At 50.3% G+C, this 7454-nt stretch overlaps 1 protein-coding gene across 1 annotated transcript in view; it reads left to right on the top strand.

Moving 5' to 3' along the window:
- The first annotated feature begins 1583 nt into the window (after positions 1-1583).
- Positions 1584-7454, top strand: part of mtus1a (microtubule associated tumor suppressor 1a) — a 55180-nt gene continuing 49309 nt past the window's right edge. Inside the window, exon 1 of the mRNA XM_064973379.1 lies at positions 1584-1929. The gene's annotated coding sequence lies outside the window, so the exon portion shown is untranslated. The remainder of the gene's footprint in view (positions 1930-7454) is intronic.

Here is a 7454-nt window from a genome sequence, read left to right as displayed (position 1 = left end):
GATTAGGATTCAGAGCAGGCTGGGTGCCTGGGGGATTAGGATGCAGAGCAGGCTGGGTGCCTGGGGGATTAGGATTCAGAGCAGGCTGGGTGCCTGGGGGATTAGAATTCAGAGCAGGCTGGGTGCCTGGGGGATTAGGATGCAGAGCAGGCTGGGTGCCTGGGGGATTAGGATGCAGAGTAGCAGAGCAGGCTGGGTGCCTGGGGCATTCGGATGCAGAGCAGGCTGGGTACCTGTAATTTCCCTTCAAATCCATGAAGGAAGAGAACAAGTGCACACTTCGGGAGAAAGGAAATATGATTGGGATGTCACCGCTGTGATGGCATTGTTTGACCTCTGCTCCACTTCATAGTGTGTAGAACAGGTGTAAACCTTCACTGACTAGATTTACTTGATTAACTCCAGTAAGGTGCCACTTGTCTCATATCCACCTGCTATGGTCAGAATTCATCATCATTGGCATTTGAACAGTTTTTCTGTTATCACATCCCTGATTTACAGGAAATCTATCCTATGCCACAGTCTTGTAGCATCCGACACTGCATGCACAGGGCACAATGAAGCACATTCACTGGTTAGCCTAGCTACTTATGTTTCACGAAGACAAAGCTTGTGTGTTCCATCTTCAGGTCTATCTGCTCACAAGGCTTGGTCACACTGAGAGCCGACGATAATGGGGCATTAATTTTGAAATTATTATTTTAGAAGTTTTCTTCCCAGGGCAATTTTCCAGGAAGTATCAGATGTATATCAGATGTTTTTAGAGGTCCTATGACTGAGTCGGTGGGATAGTGTTTCATACCCTGCTCATTCAGATTGTAACAATGATCTGCAAAATTACATTTCATCCAGGCTCTCCTAAGTGTGTGGCTGACTGTGCTCAGCTCATCCAGACCTAATCACTGTTCATGTTGGAGGAGTCTGGGAGGGAGCTGGACTGGGGCTGTGTTGGAACCCAGCCTCACAGGGCTCACAGCTACAAACTTAGAAGCTCAGGTACACACTCCTCTCTCAACGTCTCCAGGCTGATGTTGGGAACTAATTACAGGAAAAGTTGTTCCATAATAGAACTTTACAACAAAAACATTAAACTGTCCCCTGGGACATTATTGTATGTAACTTCATGTAAGCATATTTTGTAATCCCTTTTGGAAATGGTTTGGGACGGGAGCTCTTCCATGCTGTTGCTCGGGTTGAGTGTCGTTGCTTACCGAGATTATGGACTGACATCCCTGCATATTATTGCTGTTTTGCTCAAACTAACATATGATAATCCAATGTATGGTAATAGTTTATTGTGTGTATGTGTACGTAGGAATGGTCTGGCTTTGTCCGGAACCTAGGCCCCTCTCATCCCACTCCCCCTTTCATTCCTCCCCCATTTGCCAAAAAGCTGTCTGATACATTCCCCCATGAAATAGACACTTTGGCTGCTTAGCAACAGTGAATGCTGATTCGGACTGCCGGGCCTTGGCCGCCGCCCCCCCCCCCCCCCGCACCACATGAGCTGGACCTTGAGTTGCCTTCTGCCGCATGCACAGGCACGTTGAACTGTCTCTGCACTGTCCAGGGGCCTGACTGACAGAGGCTGCTACTGCTGCACTGTTGGACTAAGTCACATTCCTACAGGGAGGAGGGGGGATAAAATTAGACTATTCTGCTTGCAGCTCAGAGAAGAAGTCCCTCTCTTTCGCTGTGTTACTGATGCACGGCTGAGTTTGAGTGCCGTGAGGGGGTGTGTACTGTTTGTGTAAAGGGAGCTGTCATCCCAGCAGTGTTAATGATAGTGTTAGCCACAGGAGGTGTACACAAGGCTACTGGTTGGTTTTAGTGCTGTGGGAAGCACTAATGGGATTGTCTCAGAGTGGGACCTGGGTAAGCTGAGAGATCTGTGGCTTGATACGGGTACACAACGACACCAACTGACTGGTAAGGCTGCTTTTTCTCATCAATGATTTTGTTAATGAATGCGTCTCAGAGGAGTATACTGTATTTGTCAGTAGATTGCATATCAATGGAACGATCATGATGTGCTCCATCTTGTATAGTATTACATTACTTCAGCTCCTCTAAGTTTTGTTTTCCTTTATTAGTGGACAGCTACAAATGCAAGTTTTAGTTTTTGTCATTAAGTGTTGCTGTCGTGCATAGTGTTTATTTCCTATATGTGGCTTTGTGCCATATTTCTCCCAGGTCTGGTGGTTGGATTATTCCATAAACATAGTGGAGCCATGGTTAATATCAGGTTGGTCTGCTGTTGTACTTTACATAAAACACTAGCACTAAGATAAAGCCAAAGTTTCCCACTCTTTAAATCCCTGGAGTGAATGATTACCAGTATAAAAGCAATCTCCCAAATGAGAATGCTTGCCAAGGTCCAATGTACAGATTTTTATATCTCTCCTGCATTAGAGTCTTGCTGTACGTCTTTAAGTGGCTGGTGTTGGCTTGAGAAGTCTGGAAATGACTAAGCACTCTATTCTGCCTGTTCCCTAGGAAACCTTTCATTCCGTCACAGAGAGGTGTGTTGTTGCTCAGCCTTAATAGCAAACATTGCATTCAGTTCTGGACTATTGAACCCTATCAATGAAAATGCCTTGATTAATAAAATAATTTCCTGTGACAAAATTTGAGAAATGACAGTTAAATCTACAATATATTGTGCATGACAGAGCAAGCCACAGGTGCAGATAACTGTCAGTAACTAAAGTGGGTGGTGATAAATGAATCAGATATATCAAACAGGGTTTGTTATATTGACAATATGAGCTGAACATACAAGCTAAGCATTTCAGAGGAATGGCTGTGACTTTACAATGCCACTGTATTGTAATTGTATTCCTCCTTTGTTCAGATCTGTCTCAATCAGGAGACAAGACTCTTTCTTTAGTGAGGAAAATTACAATACTTAGCAATTGGAATTTGACATCAAGGTTTTTTCCCCCACTTTGCAATTCCTGCAATTGTGTGTCAGTAACTTTTGAAGCACAACGTATGATTACATTTAATTATGGTTTGTTTCTTGGCGGAATCAAAATATTTAGCCGGTATCACTGATAATGAATATCTTGGTGGTTCTAGGGTTTTTTGTGAGGTCCTGAACCCCACACAAGCCACTATGCCAACATTACCAATATGTCCCAAATGGCACCCTATTCCCTATATAGTGCACTACTTTTGACCAGAGTCCTATGGGCCATTGTAAAAAAGTAGTGCACTATAAAGGGAATAGGCTGCCATTTGGGATGTAGACAGTCTTCCTTGGTAGAAAGGTGGCTGTGTGATTACAATGATCAGCATGTTAGTTATGGCTTCTCCATGACCGAAACCACTGATGTAATTGTAGTCAAGCCTTATGATTCAGTTATAGAAAGGAAGCATCCCAGCCTCCAGATATAACTCTGGAGCTATCTGACATCTACTCCAGGTGTCTATTATCCCCCTGCCCCTCTACGCCAGGTGTCTATCCCCCCAGCCCCTCTACTCCAGGTGTCTATTACCCCCCTGCCCCTCTACGCCAGGTGTCTATCCCCCCAGCCCCTCTACTCCGGGTGTCTATTACCCCCCTCTACTCCAGGTGTCTATTACCCCCTCTACTCCAGGTGTCTATTATCCCCCAGCCCCTCTACTCCAGGTGTCTATTACCCCCCTCTACTCCAGGTGTCTATTACCCCCCTCTACTCCAGGTGTCTATTACCCCCTCCCGCCCCTCTACTCCGGGTGTCTATTATCCCCCATGCCCCTCTACTCCGGGTGTCTATCATCCCCCCATGCCCCTCTACTCCGGGTGTCTATTATCCCCCATGCCCCTCTACTCCGGGTGTCTATTATCCCCCCATGCCCCTCTACTCCGGGTGTCTATTATCCCCCCATGCCCCTCCCCCATCCCCCCGCCCCTCTACGCCGGGTGTCTATTATCCCCCCCGCCCCTCTACTCCGGGTGTCTATTATCCCCCCATGCCCCTCTACTCCGGGTGTCTATCATCCCCCATGCCCCTCTACTCCGGGTGTCTATTATCCCCCCATGCCCCTCTACGCCGGGTGTCTATTATCCCCCCATGCCCCTCTACGCCGGGTGTCTATTATCCCCCCATGCCCCTCTACGCCGGGTGTCTATTATCCCCCCATGCCCCTCTACGCCGGGTGTCTATTATCCCCCCGCCCCTCTACTCCGGGTGTCTATTATCCCCCCCGCCCCTCTACTCCGGGTGTCTATTATCCCCCCGCCCCTCTACTCCAGGAGTCTATTATCCCCCCGCCCCTCTACTCCGGGTGTCTATTATCCCCCGCCCCTCTACTCCGGGTGTCTATTATCCCCCCCGCCCCTCTACTCCGGGTGTCTATTATCCCCCCATGCCCCTCTACTCCAGGTGTTTATTACCCCCTCTACTCCAGGTGTTTATTACCCCCTCTACTCCAGGTTTCTATTACCCCCCCTCTACTGCAGGTGTCTATTATCCCCCTCTACTCCAGGTGTCTATTATCCCCCTCTACTCCAGGTGTCTATTATCCCCCCGCCCCTCTACTCCAGGTGTCTATTATCCCCCCGCCCCTCTACTCCAGGTGTCTATTATCCCCCCTCGCCCCTCTACGCCGGGTGTCTATTATCCCCCCGCCCTCTACTCTGGGTGTCTATTCCCCCCCCCGCCCCTCTACTCCGGGTGTCTATTACCCCCCCGCCCCTCTACTCCGGGTGTCTATTATCCCCCCTCGCCCCTCTACTCCAGGTGTCTATTACCCCCCCCCCCCAGGTATCTATTACCCCCCCTCTACTCCGGGTGTCTATTACCCCCCGCCCCTCTACTCCGGGTGTCTATTACTCCGGGTGTCCCCCCGCCCCTCTACTCTGGGTGTCCCTCTACTCCGGGTGTCCCCTCGCCCCTCTACGCCGGGTGTCTATTATCCCCCCGCCCCTCTACTCCGGGTGTCTATTATCCCCCCCGCCCCTCTACTCCGGGTGTCTATTACCCCCCGCCCCTCTACTCCAGGTGTTTATCCCCCGCCCCTCTACTCCAGGTGTTTATCCCCCCTCGCCCCTCTACTCCGGGTGTCTATTACCCCCTCGCCCCTCTACGCCGGGTGTCTATTATCCCCCCGCCCCTCTACTCCAGGAGTCTATTATCCCCCCGCCCCTCTACACCGGGTGTCTATTATCCCCTCTACTCCAGGTGTCTATTACCACCCCTCTACTCCAGGTGTCTATTACCACCCCTCTACTCCAGGTGTCTATTATCCCCCCGCCCCTCTACTCCAGGTGTCTATTATCCCCCCCGCCCCTCTACTCCAGGTGTCTATTATCCCCCCGCCCCTCTACCCAGGTGTCTATTATCCCCCGCCCCTCTACTCCGGGTGTCTATTACCCCTCTACTCCAGGTGTCTATTACCACCCCCTCTACTCCAGGTGTCTATTACCACCCCTCTACTCCAGGTGTCTATTACCACCCCCTCTACTCCAGGTGTCTATTACCACCCCTCTACTCCAGGTGTCTATTACCACCCCTCTACTCCAGGTGTCTATTACCACCCCTCTACTCCAGGTGTCTATTACCACCCCTCTACTCCAGGTGTCTATTACCACCCCTCTACTCCAGGTGTCTATTACCACCCCTCTACTCCAGGTGTCTATTACCATCTACTCCAGGTGTCTATTACCACCCCTCTACTCCAGGTGTCTATTACCACCCCTTTACTCCAGGTGTCTATTACCACCCCTTTACTCCAGGTGTCTATCCCCCACCCCTTTACTCCAGGTGTCTATTACCACCCCTCTACTCCAGGTGTCTATTACCACCCCTCTACTCCAGGTGTCTATTACCACCCCTCTACTCCAGGTGTCTATTACCACCCCTCTACTCCAGGTGTCTATTACACCCCTCTACTCCAGGTGTCTATTACCACCCCTCTACTCCAGGTGTCTATTACCACCCCTCTACTCCAGGTGTCTATTACCACCCCTCTACTCCAGGTGTCTATTACCACCCCTCTACTCCAGGTGTCTATTACCACCCCTCTACTCCAGGTGTCTATTACCACCCCTCTACTCCAGGTGTCTATTACCACCCCTCTACTCCAGGTGTCTATTACCACCCCTCTACTCCAGGTGTCTATTACCACCCCTCTACTCCAGGTGTCTATTACCACCCCTCTACTCCAGGTGTCTATTACCACCCCTCTACTCCAGGTGTCTATTACCACCCCTCTACTCCAGGTGTCTATTACCACCCCTTTACTCCAGGTGTCTATTACCACCCCTTTACTCCAGGTGTCTATTACCACCCCTTTACTCCAGGTGTCTATTACCACCCCTTTACTCCAGGTGTCTATTACCACCCCTTTACCCAGGTGTCTTACCTTTCCAGGTGTCTATTACCACCCCTCTACTCCAGGTGTCTATTACCACCCCTCTACTCCAGGTGTCTATTACCACCCCTCTACTCCAGGTGTCTATTACCACCCCTCTACTCCAGGTGTCTATTACCACCCCTCTACTCCAGGTGTCTATTACCACCCCTCTACTCCAGGTGTCTATTACCACCCCTCTACTCCAGGTGTCTATTACCACCCCTCTACTCCAGGTGTCTATTACCACCCCTCTACTCCAGGTGTCTATTACCACCCTCTACCCAGGTGTCTATTACTCCAGGTGTCTATTACCACCCCTCTACTCCAGGTGTCTATTACCACCCCTCTACTCCAGGTGTCTATTACCACCCCTCTACTCCAGGTGTCTATTACCACCCCTCTACTCCAGGTGTCTATTACCACCCCTCTACTCCAGGTGTCTATTACCACCCCTCTACTCCAGGTGTCTATTACCACCCCTCTACTCCAGGTGTCTATTACCACCCCTCTACTCCAGGTGTCTATTACCACCCCTCTACTCCAGGTGTCTATTACCACCCCTCTACTCCAGGTGTCTATTACCACCCCTCTACTCCAGGTGTCTATTACCACCCCTCTACTCCAGGTGTCTATTACCACCCCTCTACTCCAGGTGTCTATTACCACCCCTCTACTCCAGGTGTCTATTACCACCCCTCTACTCCAGGTGTCTATTACCACCCCTCTACTCCAGGTGTCTATTACCACCCCTCTACTCCAGGTGTCTATTACCACCCCTCTACTCCAGGTGTCTATTACCACCCCTCTACTCCAGGTGTCTATTACCACCCCTCTACTCCAGGTGTCTATTACCACCCCTCTACTCCAGGTGTCTATTACCACCCCTTTACTCCAGGTGTCTATTACCACCCCTTTACTCCAGGTGTCTATTACCACCCCTTTACTCCAGGTGTCTATTACCACCCCTCTACTCCAGGTGTCTATTACCACCCCTCTACTCCAGGTGTCTATTACCACCCCTCTACTCCAGGTGTCTATTACCACCCCTCTACTCCAGGTGTCTATTACCACCCCTCTACTCCAGGTGTCTATTACCACCCCCCTCTACTCCA

The sequence above is a fragment of the Oncorhynchus masou genome, chromosome 9, assembly GCF_036934945.1.
Source record: "Oncorhynchus masou masou isolate Uvic2021 chromosome 9, UVic_Omas_1.1, whole genome shotgun sequence".
NCBI lineage: Eukaryota > Metazoa > Chordata > Actinopteri > Salmoniformes > Salmonidae > Oncorhynchus > Oncorhynchus masou.
Note: the sequence above shows the minus strand (reverse complement) of the source record. Positions and strands in the feature narration are given on the sequence as shown.